The sequence below is a fragment of the Nycticebus coucang genome, chromosome 3 (genome assembly GCF_027406575.1).
Source record: "Nycticebus coucang isolate mNycCou1 chromosome 3, mNycCou1.pri, whole genome shotgun sequence".
In the NCBI taxonomy this organism is placed as follows: domain Eukaryota; kingdom Metazoa; phylum Chordata; class Mammalia; order Primates; family Lorisidae; genus Nycticebus; species Nycticebus coucang.
In genome coordinates, this window is record NC_069782.1 from 68,222,525 (window position 1) to 68,235,181 (window position 12,657).

Sequence of the window (12,657 nt, forward strand, 5' to 3'; positions counted from 1 at the left end):
AGTCAAAGTATCGGTCTTCACTAATGATATGATCCTGTATCTAGAAAACGCCAATGATTCCACCAAGAATCTCCTGGAATTGATAAATTCAGCAAAATTTTAGGATACGAAATTAATGAACATAAATCAGTAGCATTTGTATACACCAGTAACCGTCAAATTGAGAGTCAAATCAGAAGGGAGGGGGGCAAGATGGCTGACTGGATGCAGCCTCCAACATAGGCTCCTGTGCAGAGAGAAGGATAATGTCCAGAGGGTATCCAACTGAGCTGAAGACAGGAAGCCCAGCTGAGAGAGAAGAGAGATAACTACAGGTCACCATGGCTGAGGCAAGCTGCTATTCTAAGACAACAATTTCCAGGTACAAAACTCAACCAAAAGGAAAAATGCCCAACCCCTTCCCCCAAAAAGCTGTGGGTTATTTTTCCCTTTTCCTTTCTTTGTTTGCTCCTGTGGGATTTCTACAGGTGAGTAGTGAACTGAGGATCTCTTGTCTCAACCCACGGGTGAGAGCAGTAAGAAGTGGGGACTTCTTCCTCCAGAGGGACCCTGAGTTGACTTTGATCATTCTCTTACCAGACAGAAAAACTAAATGTACTTTTCCCTGCCATTCTGAACTTTCAGTACACCCATCCTCCCTAAACAGATAAACCATATCCTTAACTGCTCCAGAGACTGAGGGAGGAGGCTTATGAACAGCGGTCCCCCGCCAAGCCTGCCTGAACGAGTACCCTGCCCCCTGCCTGGTCAGTCCCCCATTCCCTCCCTGTCTCCAAGCCATGCCTTGCCCCTGGTGCCCTCCCTGGCTCTGTGCTGCACCCGCCTACCCAGAGACCACCAAGGCCTGGCGCTGTGCCCACACCCCCTGCCCCCCAACCCCCAGACCACCAAAACTGGGGCCTTGCCTCACACACCTGGAAATGGCCAAGGTCTAGCACCACCCCACTCACCTGGACCACTGAGGCTGAAAGCCATGCCCCACATATCCTGAGACCATTGAAGCTGTGCGCTGCTCCTGCCCTGCCTCCGTGCCAGGCCCCCGCCCGACCAGAATCGCCAGTGGAGTAGTGTTCTTGCTGATGTCACCTGGGGCTAGATACTGCCAGAATCCATGTAGTGTACCCCACCCTGCTGCCAGATCCATGTGCAGCACACTCCTAGTGCTGCTCCTACAGCCAGAATTCTCTGGCTTTGGCAGCGGTAGTGGAACTGTGCAGGGGCACTTCCCACAAAGAACCAGCAGTAATAGAATGATCATGCCAGGGTCCAATCTTGGAGAAACACCCCCCCAACTCTGTGCTCTGCCACAGGAAAGTAGAAATCACTCTATAGGTATACTGGTGCTGCAGAGCGGCAGGGACAAAGGCGCAGTGGCTGAGGGAGATAAGCATTTTCAGGCCTGGTATTCCCAGGATTAGACTGAGCCCAAGTGGAACACTTGCCAGTGGAAATTGAACACCCGAGGCAAGCAGGCCTCAGCTCCCACAGCTGCCTGGTAGCCTAGGGCAAAGGCCGGGCCTTGGGGACATTGACCTTCCTTTGACTCTCACAGGCGCTAAGCCCTGGCACTTCACATTATTGGAGGCAACAGGACTGCAGCCCTGCGGGTTCACCAGTGATTAGGTGTGAAAAAGGAACAAAGTGGAGAAAGAGACTCAGCCCCCTGGTCCTACTGTGCTACCGGGCGGGCCTTTCTGACTCCATAGAGCACCAGAGAGAGCCAAATCTGAGCAGCCAGTAGACCTCTGCTATCTAGCTGCTGGAGACCTTTCAAACTCTTCCACCTGAGAGTTCATACTGACAGAGTCAATTGGTTTGGAACCCCTAACTTGGAACAATCACCCAGTGACTCTCTAGGGGGATACCCTGGTTGCATATTAACAGGAAGGGTCGATTTTCCCATTCCAGTTGTTGTCTGGGGAGGTGGGCTTTCTTAATTGCTTGTATTTCTTCACAGCTAAAACTTCAACAGAGTCACTGATCCACCAGGATTGGACAAGAACCAGTTGAATACAAGACTGAGCCACCTAACTCCACTACACTAAGCAGGTTTCCCCAGCCTCAAACTGTAATACTGTACAGTTCCTTTGCAAAGCTAAAGGGGAAAAAGCTGCAGTCACCAGTCCCAGATCCTTAACAAAGAGCTGGTTAACCACAACCCCAGGAAACCCCAATCCAATCTCACCTTACCAGACCACCTAGTCAACAGTGAAAAACAATCATGAGGTGGAATCAGTGGAAAAACTCTGGCAACATGAACAATCAGAGTAGATCAACTTCCCAAAGAAATGATAAAGCAGATACAGCACAAGATCCTATTCCCAAACAAATAGCTGAGATGACAGAAATAGAGTTCAGAATTTGGATAGCAAATAGGATCAACAAAATAGAGGAAATGATGAAATTTGAATTTAAAGCAGAAATTCAAAAGATGTCTCAAGAATTTAATGAATTTAAAGACAAAATGACCAAAGATTTTGACACATTAAAGCAAGAATTTGCAGCCCTCAAAGATCTAAAAAATACAATAGAATCCCTCAATATCAGAATGGAGCAGGAAGAAGAAAGAATCTCCAATATTAAAGACAAAGCTTTGGAACGCTCCCAAATACTCAAAGAGGAAAAAAAGTGGAGAACAAAAATGGATCATTCTCTCAGAGAGCTCTGGGATAATTCGAAGAGGTCTAATATTCGCTTTATAGGAATACCTGAAAGTGATGAGGTTGCTGCAAAGAATACAGATGTTTTGCTTCATGAAATAATTAAAGACAATTTCCCAGACATGCCCAGAGATTCTGAAATTCAGATAGGAGTTTCAGAACACTGGCATGACTCAACCCAAATAAAAATTCTCATAGACACATTATAATTAATTTTGCTAAAGTTAATATGAAGGAGAAAATTCTGAAAGCTGTAAGATGTAAAACCATTACATACAAGGGGAAGAGCATTAGAATAACTGCAGATCTCTTCACTGAAACCTCTCAAGCCAAAAGAGGGTGGTCATCAACTTTTAATCTCCTTAAACAAAATAACTTTCAACCCAGGATTCTGTATCCAGCTAAACTGAGTTTCACCTATGATGGAGAAATTAAATACTTTAATGACATTCACATGTTGAAGAAATTTGCCATAAATAAACCAGCTCTTCAGGAAATTCTCAGACCTATGCTCTACAATGAACAACACAATCCTCCAACACCAAAGTAAAATCACTCAGAAACTTTTGATCAAATTCTAACTTCCATAGTGGCAAAAGGAATAAAAATGTCCACTGGACTTTCAAAGAACTCGATACCCAAAACTCCGTTGGGTTTATCATTACTCTCAATTAATGTGAATGGCTTAAATTGCCATCTAAAGAGACACAGGGTGGCTGACTGGATAAAAAAACTAAGGCCAGACATCTGTTGCATTCAAGAATCTCACCTTACCTTAAAAGATAAATGTAGACTCAGAGTGAAATGATGATCATCTATAATTCAGGCAAATGGAAATCAGAAAAAAGCAGGTGTTGCAATTTTATTAGCAGATACAATAGGCTTTAAACCAATCAAAGTAAGAAAAGTGACAATGATGGTCACTTCTTATTTGTTAAGGGCAACACTCAACATGATGAGATTTCAATTATCAACATCTATGCACCCAACCAGAATGCACCTCAATTTATAAGAGAAACTCTAACTGACATGAGCAATTTGATTTCCCCCAGCATCATAATAGTTGGAGACTTTAACGCTCCTCTGGCAGTGTTGGATAGATCCTCAAAAAAGAACCTAAGCAAAGAAATGGTAGAATTAAACTTAACCATTCAACATTTGCATCTAATAGACATCTATAGAACATTTCATCCTAACAAAACCAAATACACGTTCTTCTCATCAGCCCATGGGTCATCCTCCAAAATAGTTCAATCTTAGGCCACAAGTCTAACCTCAGCAAATTTAAAAGAATAGAAATCATTCCTTGTATTTTCTCAGACCATCATGAAATAAAAGTTGAATTCAGTAACAAAAAAAATCTCCACACGCATACAAAAACATGGATACTAAATAACCTCATGCTGAATGTAGCTGGGTCATAGACGAGATTAAGAAGGAAATTACCAAATTTTTGGAACAAAACAATAATGAAGAAACGAACTATCAGAACCTCTGGGATATAGCAAAGGCAGTCCTAAGAGGAAAATTTATAGTGTTGTAAGCCTTCCTCAAGAGAACAGAAAGAGAGGAAGTCAATAACTTAATGGGTCATCTCAAGCAACTGGAAAGGGAAGAACTTTCCAACCCAGCAGAAGAAAAGAAATAACTAAAATTAGAGCAGAACTTAATGAAATTGAAAACAAAAGAATCAATAAAAACAAAAAGTCAATAAAATAGATAAACCGTTAGCTAACCTAATCAGAAGTAGAAGAGTAAAATCCCTAATTTCATCAATCAGAAATGATAAAGGCCAAATAACAATGGACTCTTCAGAAATTCAGCAAATCCTTAATGAATACTACATAAAACTCTACTCTCAGAAGTATGAAAATCTGAAAGAAATAGATCAATACTTGGAAACATGTCACCCTCCCAGACTCAGCCAGAAAGAAGTGGAAATGTTGAACAAGCCTATAACAAGCTCTGAAATAGCATCAACTATAAAAAATTTCCCCCAAAAGAAAAACCCAGGACCAGATGGCTTCACATCAGAATTCTACCAAACCTTTGAAGTAGAACTAATACCTATATTACTTAATCTTTTCCAAAACATAAAAAAAGAAGGAATACTTCCCAACTAATTCTATGAAGCAAATATCACCCTGATACCCAAACCAGGAAAAGATCCAACAAAAATAGAAAATTATAGACCAATATCTCTAATGACTATTGATGCAAAAATATTCAATAAGATCCTAGCAAACAGAATCCAACAACACATCAAACAAATTATACACCACGACCAGGTAGGTTTCATCACAGGGTCCCAAGGATGATTCAATATAAGTAAATTCAGAAATATAATACATCACATAAACAAATTAAAATACAAAGACCATATGATTCTCTCAATTGATGCAGAAAAAGCTTTTGACTATATCCAGCATCCTTTCTTGATCAGAACGCTTAAGAAAATAGGTATAGAAGGAACATTTCTTAAACTGATAGAGGCCATCTACAGCAAACTCACAGCCAATATCATAGTGAATGGAATAAAATTGAAAACATTTCCACTCAAATCAGGAACCAGGCAAGGATGCCCACTGTCTCCACTGCTTTATAACATTGTAATGGAAGTCTTAGCCACCACAATCAGGCAAGAAAAGGCAATCAAGGGGATCCAAATAGTACCAGAGGAGATCAAATTGTCACTCTTCACAGACGATATGATTATATATCTGGAAAACCCCAGGGAATCAACTACAAAACTCCTAGAAGTGATCAAGGAATATAGTAACATCTCAGTATACAAAATTAACACTCATAAATCTGTAGCCTTTATATACACCAACAATATTCAAGGAAAAAACAATCAAATATTCTATTCCCTTTACAATAGTCCCAAAGAAGATGAAATACCTGGGAGTGTATCTAACTAAGGATGTGAAAGATCTCTATAAAGAGAACTATGAAACTCTGAGAAAGGAAATAGCTGAAGATGTTAACAAATGGAAAAATATACCATGCTCATAGCTGGGAAGAATCAACATTGTTAAAATGTCTATACTACCTAAAGCAATTTACAGATTTAACACGATCCCTATTAAAACACCTCTCTCATATTTTAAAGACCTGGAAAAATTAGTACTTCGTTTTATATGGAAACAGAAAAACCCTTGAATAGCCAAGACATTACTCAGAAATAAAAACAAATTGGGAGGAATCACACTTCCAGACTTCAGACTTTATTATAAATTGATAGTGATCAAAATATCATGGTACTGGCACAAAAATACAGAGGTAGATGTATGGTACAGAATTGAAGACCAAGAGGTGAACCCAGACACTTATCGTCATTTGATTTTTGATAAGCCTATTAAAAATATAAATTAGAAGAAAGATTCCCTATTCAATAAATGGTGCTGGATGAATTCACTGGCAACTTGTAGAAGACTTAAACTGGACCCACACCTTTCTCCTCTAACAAAAATTGACTCTCACTGGTTAAAGGACTTAAACTTAAGACATGAAACTATAAATATTCTTAGAGAGATTGCGGGGGAAACCCTTGAGAAAATTGGCCTGGGAGAATACTTCATGAGGAAGACACCCCGGGCAATTGAAGCAACATCAAAAATACATTACTGGGATCTGATCAAATTAAAAAGCTTCTGCACTGCCAAGAACACACTAAGTAAAGCAAATAGACAGCCCTCAGAATGGGAGAGGAGTTTTGCAAGTTATACTACCAACAAAGGTCTAATAACCAGAATCCACAGAGAACTCAAACTTATTACTAAGCAAAAAACAAGTTATCCCATTTTATTGTGGGCAAGAGACATGAACAGAAGCTTCTCTGAAGAACACAGGCTCATGGCTTACAGACACATGAAAAAATGCTCATCAACTTTAATCACCAGAGAAATGTAAACCAAAACCACTCTGAGATATCATCTAACTCCAGTTAGAGTAGCCCACATCACAAAATCCCAAACCAACTGATGTTGGCATGGATGTAGAGAAAAGGGAACACTTCTGCACTGCTGGTGGGAATGCAAGCTAGTTCGTTGCTTTTTGAAGGAAGTTTGGAGAACACTCAGGGATCTTAATGTTTGATCCTGCAATTTCTCTACTAGGTGTATACCCAAAGGACCAAAAATCATTTGGCAATAAAAATATTTGCATCAGATTGTTCATTGCAGCTCAATTCATAATTTCCAAGTCATGGAAGAAGCCCAAGTACCCATCTACCCATGAATGGATTAATAAATCGTGGTATAGGCGGCGCCTGTGGCTCAAGGAGTAGGGCGCTGGTCCCATATGCCAGAGGTGGCGGGTTCAAACCCAGCCCCGGTCAAAAACCACAAAAAAAATAAAATAAAATAAATCGTGGTATATGTGTACCATGGAATATTATGCAGCAGTAAAAATAAAATGGAGACTTTACCTCCTTTATGTTTACATGGATGGAGCTGGAAAATATTCTTCTTAGCAAAGTATCTCAGGAATGGAAAAAAAAAAGTATCCAATGTACTTAGTACTACTGTGAAACCAATTTATAACAACTCACACTTGCATATGAAAATTGAAACACAACTTTAGGCTATGATGAAGGATGGAAGGGGAGGGTGAGGGTGGGGAGGGTGTGGGAGGGATAGAAGGGGATAGTAGGGGGACCACAACTATGGAGCACATTGCAAGTACAAGTTAGTTCTATTATGTGTAGAACACAAATGTCCTAATGCTATAATTGGGTAAATGAGATGAAAGCTATGCTGATTAGTATGATGTAAGCACTCCAATTTGTACAAATAATCAACACACTGAAATGGGCATAAATGTGTTTATGATCTATGTACAAAAGACTTAATAAAAAAATAAAATTAATAAAATAAAATACATTAAAAAAAGAGAGTCAAATCAAAGACACAATACCATTCACAATAGCAGCAAAGAAAATAAAATACCTAGGAATATACTTAACCAAAGAAGTGAAAGATCTTTACAAGGAGAACAATGAAATTCTGAGGAAAGAAATCAGAAAAGTACAAACAGAAAAATGTGAATTTCATCGAATGGTTTTTCTGCATCTATTGAGAGGATCATATGGTTTTTGTTTTTGCCTCTGCTGATATAGTGAACTTTTTTATTATCTTATTATCTACACAATTATACTAATACACCATTGTATCATCTACTCATGTATAACAATTATTCCAAACTTTAGCAGCTTAATACAACAAACATTTATTATCTTATACAGTTTCTGTGAGTCAGGAACCTTGGCATGGATTAGCTGCATAGTTCTGGCTCAGGGTGTTTTATGAAGTTTCAGACAAACTGTTGCCTGGGGTTACAGTCACCTTAAAGCTTGACTGGGACTGGCAGATCCATGACCATACTCATCTGCATTGCTGGCAGGCCTCTGTTCCTTGCTATCTGTTGGTGGTTCTTCAGTCTCTCATTATGTGGTCTTTTCCACAGGCTGCTTGAGTGTCCTCACAGCATAGCAGCTAGATTCCCCCAAAGAGAGTGAGCCAAGGGGGAGAGAGAGTCCAAGATGAAAGTCATAGTATTTTTTAATAACCTAATTGCAGAAGCAACATACTGTCGCTTTGCTATATGCTATTGACCATACAGATTAACCTTAGTACAGGGGAAGTAGACTGTCCACAGGTGTGAATCCCAGCTGGGAAGTATGATTTACAGCCATCCTGGGACTGGCTTCCATACCCAAATTCTAAAATTCCCCAACTTCCTATCTCTCCTGTTTTAATTCATTAATATGTACAAAAATTTCCAGCTGTTTTCAAACTGGTGATCCCGTTGGAAAAACTTGTTGGTCAGTGTGAGGAGAAACCTGGACATATACTGCTGTTCCACAGGGCATATATGCTATGAAGATGACCTTTCCAACCTATGATTTCAGACATTCTAGTGGGTCTCCCTGGTACCTCATCATAACTTGATCATTGATGCCTGAAGTATTATTGGTAGAAACCTATGCCCTTGGCAAAAGATATTGTCTTCTTTTCCTTTTCTCTTCTTCTTCTTCTTCTTCTTGTTTTTTTTTTTTTTAATTAGGGAATGATTGAGGGTACAATGAGCCAGATTATACTGCTTACACTTGCTGGGTGAAGGCCCTCTGTTAATAGTGTCCAGCTCCCAAGAGGTGTGTCACACCCCATGTCCTCACATCCCCCTCTGTCCTTTCCTCTCTTCCCTCCCCCATTCCACCCCCCTCCACCATGGACTACATCAATGGTCCTCATATCAGAATTGAGTACATTGGATTCTTGCTTCTCCATTCTTGTGATCCTTTGCTAAGAAGAATGTATTTTGACTCCATCCAAATGAATACAAAAGATGTAAAGTGACCATCCTTTTTAGTGGCTGTATAGTATTCTTTGGTATACATATACTACAGCTTGTTAATCCATTCCTGGATTGGTGAGTATTTAGGTTGTTTTCATAATTGGCAATTGTAAATTGAGCGGCAATAAACAGTCTAGTGCAAATGTCCTTATGGTAAAATGATTTTTTTCTTCTGGATAGATACCCAGTAATGGGATTGCAGGATCAAATGGGAGGTCTAGTTTGAGTTCTTTGAGGGTTCTCCATACTTCCTTCCAAAAGGGTTGTATTAGTTTGCAGTCCCACCAACAGGGTAAAAATGTTACCTTCTCTCTACATCCACACCAACTCTGTGGCTTTGGTTAGGGGATATCTAAGGGTGACTTTGATTTGCATTTCTCTGATAATTAGGGATGATGGGCATTTTTTCATATGCTTGTTAGCCATTCATCTTCTTTAGAGAAGGTTCTATTCATCTCTCTTGCCCAGTGATATAGGGGGGTTCTTGGCTTTATTTATTTTTTTGTTGTTGTTGTTGCTTAATTCGAATTCTCTGTAGATTCTAGTTATCAAGCTTCTGTCCAATTCATAATATGCAAATATCTTTTCCCATTCTGAAGGTTGTCTATTTGCTTTGGTTGTTGTCTCCTTAGCTGTACAGAAGCTTTTCAGTTTAATTAAGTCCCGTTTGTTTATTTTTGTCGTTGTTGCAATTGCCATTGAAGTCTTCTTCATAAAGTCTTTCCTCAGGCTGCTATCTTCAAATGTCTTCTCTACACTTTCTTCAAGGAGTTTTATTGATTCATGACTTAGATTTAAATCTTTTATCCATCTTGAAGCAATTTTGGTGAGTGGAGAAAGGTGTGGGTCCAGTTTCAGTCTTTTACACGTGGTTATCCAGTTCTCCCAGCACCATTTACTGAGTAGGGATTCTTTCCCTGAGTGAATGTTCTTGTTTGGTTTATCAAAGATCAGATGGCTATAAGATTTTAGTTTCATCTTATAGTGTTCTATTCAATTCCAGGTGTCTATGTCTCTATTTTTGTGCCAATACCATGCTCTTTTGATCACTGTGGCCTTGTAGTACAACCTAAAGTTTGGTAGGCTAATACCCTCAGCATTGTTTTTATTACTAAGAATTGCCTTAGCTAAATGGTTTTTTTCCAGTTCCATACAAAATGAAAAAGCTTTTTTCCAAATCTTGAAAGTATGATGTTGGTATTTTTTTTTTTTAGTGTATGTACATAATTTATTTGTTTATGATAAAACATCTGTAGAAGGATATTTAAGAAATTTTTTTTTCTGAATGATTTATCAGCTAATGTTTGATGTTGGTATTTTAACAAAGATTGCATTGAATCTGTAGATTGCTTTGGGAAGTATATACATTTTAACAATGTTGATTCTTCCCAGCCATGAGCATAGTATGTTCTTCCATTTGTTAATATCTTCTGCTATTTCTTTTTTTAGGGTTTCATAGTTTTCTTTATAGACGTCCTTGACCTCTTTTGTTAGTTATATTCTTAGGTATTTCATTTTCTTTGACGCTACTGAGAAAGGAATTGTGTCCTTGATTAACTTCTCATCTTGGCTGTTATTGGGATATACAAAGGCTACTGATCTGTGTACATTGATTTTATATCCTAAGACATTACTATATTTTTCGATCACTTCCAGGAGTCTTGGGGTTGAGTCTTTGGGGTTCTTGAAGTATAAGATCATATTGTCAGAAAGGAGGAACAGTTTCACTTCCTCCGGCCCCATTTGGATGCTCTTTATTACCTTCTCTTGCCTGATTGTATTGGCTAGAACTTCCAGCACTATGTTGAATAGTAGTGGTGATAGAGGACAACTTTGTATTGTTCCAGTTCTGAGTAGAAAAACTTTCAGTTTTACTCCATTCAGTATAATATCAATTGTGAGTTTGTCATAGATGGCTTCAATCAGTGTAAGAAATGTGCCACCAATTCCTACCTTGTTCAGAGTTCTAATTAGAAAAGGATGTTGAATTTTATTGAATACTTTTTCTGCATCTATTGAGAGGATCATATGGTCTTTGTTTCTGCTTCTGTTGATATGGTGAATTGTGTTTATGGGCTTGTGTATGTTAAACCACCCTTGTATGTCTGGGATAAAACCTACTACTTGATTGTGATATATAACTTTTTTAAGGAGAAGCCGTAATATATTGGCTAGGATTTTGTTGAGAATTTTTGCATCTGTATTCATTAGTGAAATTGGTCTGTAGTTCTTTTTTTTAGTTGGATCTTTTCCTGGTTTTGGTATCAGGGTGATGTTTGCCTCATAGAGTGCTGAGGGAAGATTACTTCCTTCTCAATGTTTTGGAATAATTTCTGCAGTTTGGGTATAAATACTTCTTTGAAGGTTTAATACAATTCTGTTGTGAAGCTATCTGGACCACAGCACTTTTTGTTGGGAGATTTTTTATTGTTTCTTTGATCTCAGTGCTTGAAATTGGTCTGTTCAAGAAATCTATTTCTTCCTCATTAAGTCTAGGGAGATGGTGTGATTCCAAGTATTAATCCATTTCCTCCACATTGTCAAATTTCTGGGCATAGAGTTTCTTGTAGTATTCAGAGATAATCTCTTATATGTCTGTGGCATCAGTTGTTATTTCCCCATTATCATTTCTGATTGAGGTTAGTAGAGATTTTAATTTTCTGTGTCTAGTTAGTCTGGCCAAGGTTTATCTATTTTATTTGTTTTTTTTTTCAAAAAACCAACTTTTTGTTTCATTAATTTTCTGAATGATTTTTTTGTTTTCAATTTCATTAATCTCTGATTTAATTTTGGATATTTTTCTTCTTCTGGTGGGTTTAGGATTAGATTGTCCTTCTTTTTCCAATTCCATAAGATGGTTTGTAAGTTTGTTGATGAGCTCTCTTTCTGTTTCTTTGCATCTTCTTAGGCATCTAAAGCAATAAATTTTCCTTTTGGGATGGTTTTTGCTGTATCCCACAGGTTTTGGTAGCTTGAGTCTCCATTGTTGTCATGCTTAAGGAAGTTAATCATTTCCTCTTTTATTTCTTCCTACACCCCACTTTCATTCAGCATAAGATTGTTTAATTTTCATGCCTTAGTGTGGGGTTGACTGTTTTTGCTGGAGTTGAGTTCAACCTTTAATGCCTTGCGGTCTAAGAAGGTACAAGATAAAATTTCAATTCTTTTCATTCTGTTGAGGTTTGTTTTGTGTCCTAGAATATGATTAATTTTGGAGAATGTTCCATGGGCCAATAAGAAGAATGTATATTCTTTAGCTTTGGGATGATGTATTCTGTATATATTTATCAAGCACAGCTGTTCTAGGGTTACATTTAAGTTCCTTGTATCTTTGTCTAGTTTCTGTTTAGAAGATCTGTCAAGCTTTGTAAGAGGAATGTTAAAGTCCCCTGCTATTATGGTGTTATGGCATATCATATTGTTCAGACTAATTAAGATCTGTTTCAGGAATCTGGGAGCATTTAATTTGGGTACATAAATATTTAGAATTGAAATGTCATCTTGTTGTATTTTTCTCTTGACCAATATGAAGTGTCCATCTTTGTCTTTTTTGACTTTAATTGCTTTAAATCCACTTGTATCTGAAAATAGATTATAACTTCTCTTTTCTTCTGAATTCTATTTGCCTGAAAAATTTTCT

The 12,657-nt window shown here is 38.2% G+C and overlaps 1 protein-coding gene across 1 annotated transcript in view; it reads right to left on the reverse strand.

The window, feature by feature from the left end:
* The window catches only part of LOC128580997 (adhesion G protein-coupled receptor E2-like), a 78,300-nt gene that overhangs the window by 65,048 nt on the left and 595 nt on the right, over positions 1 to 12,657 (reverse strand).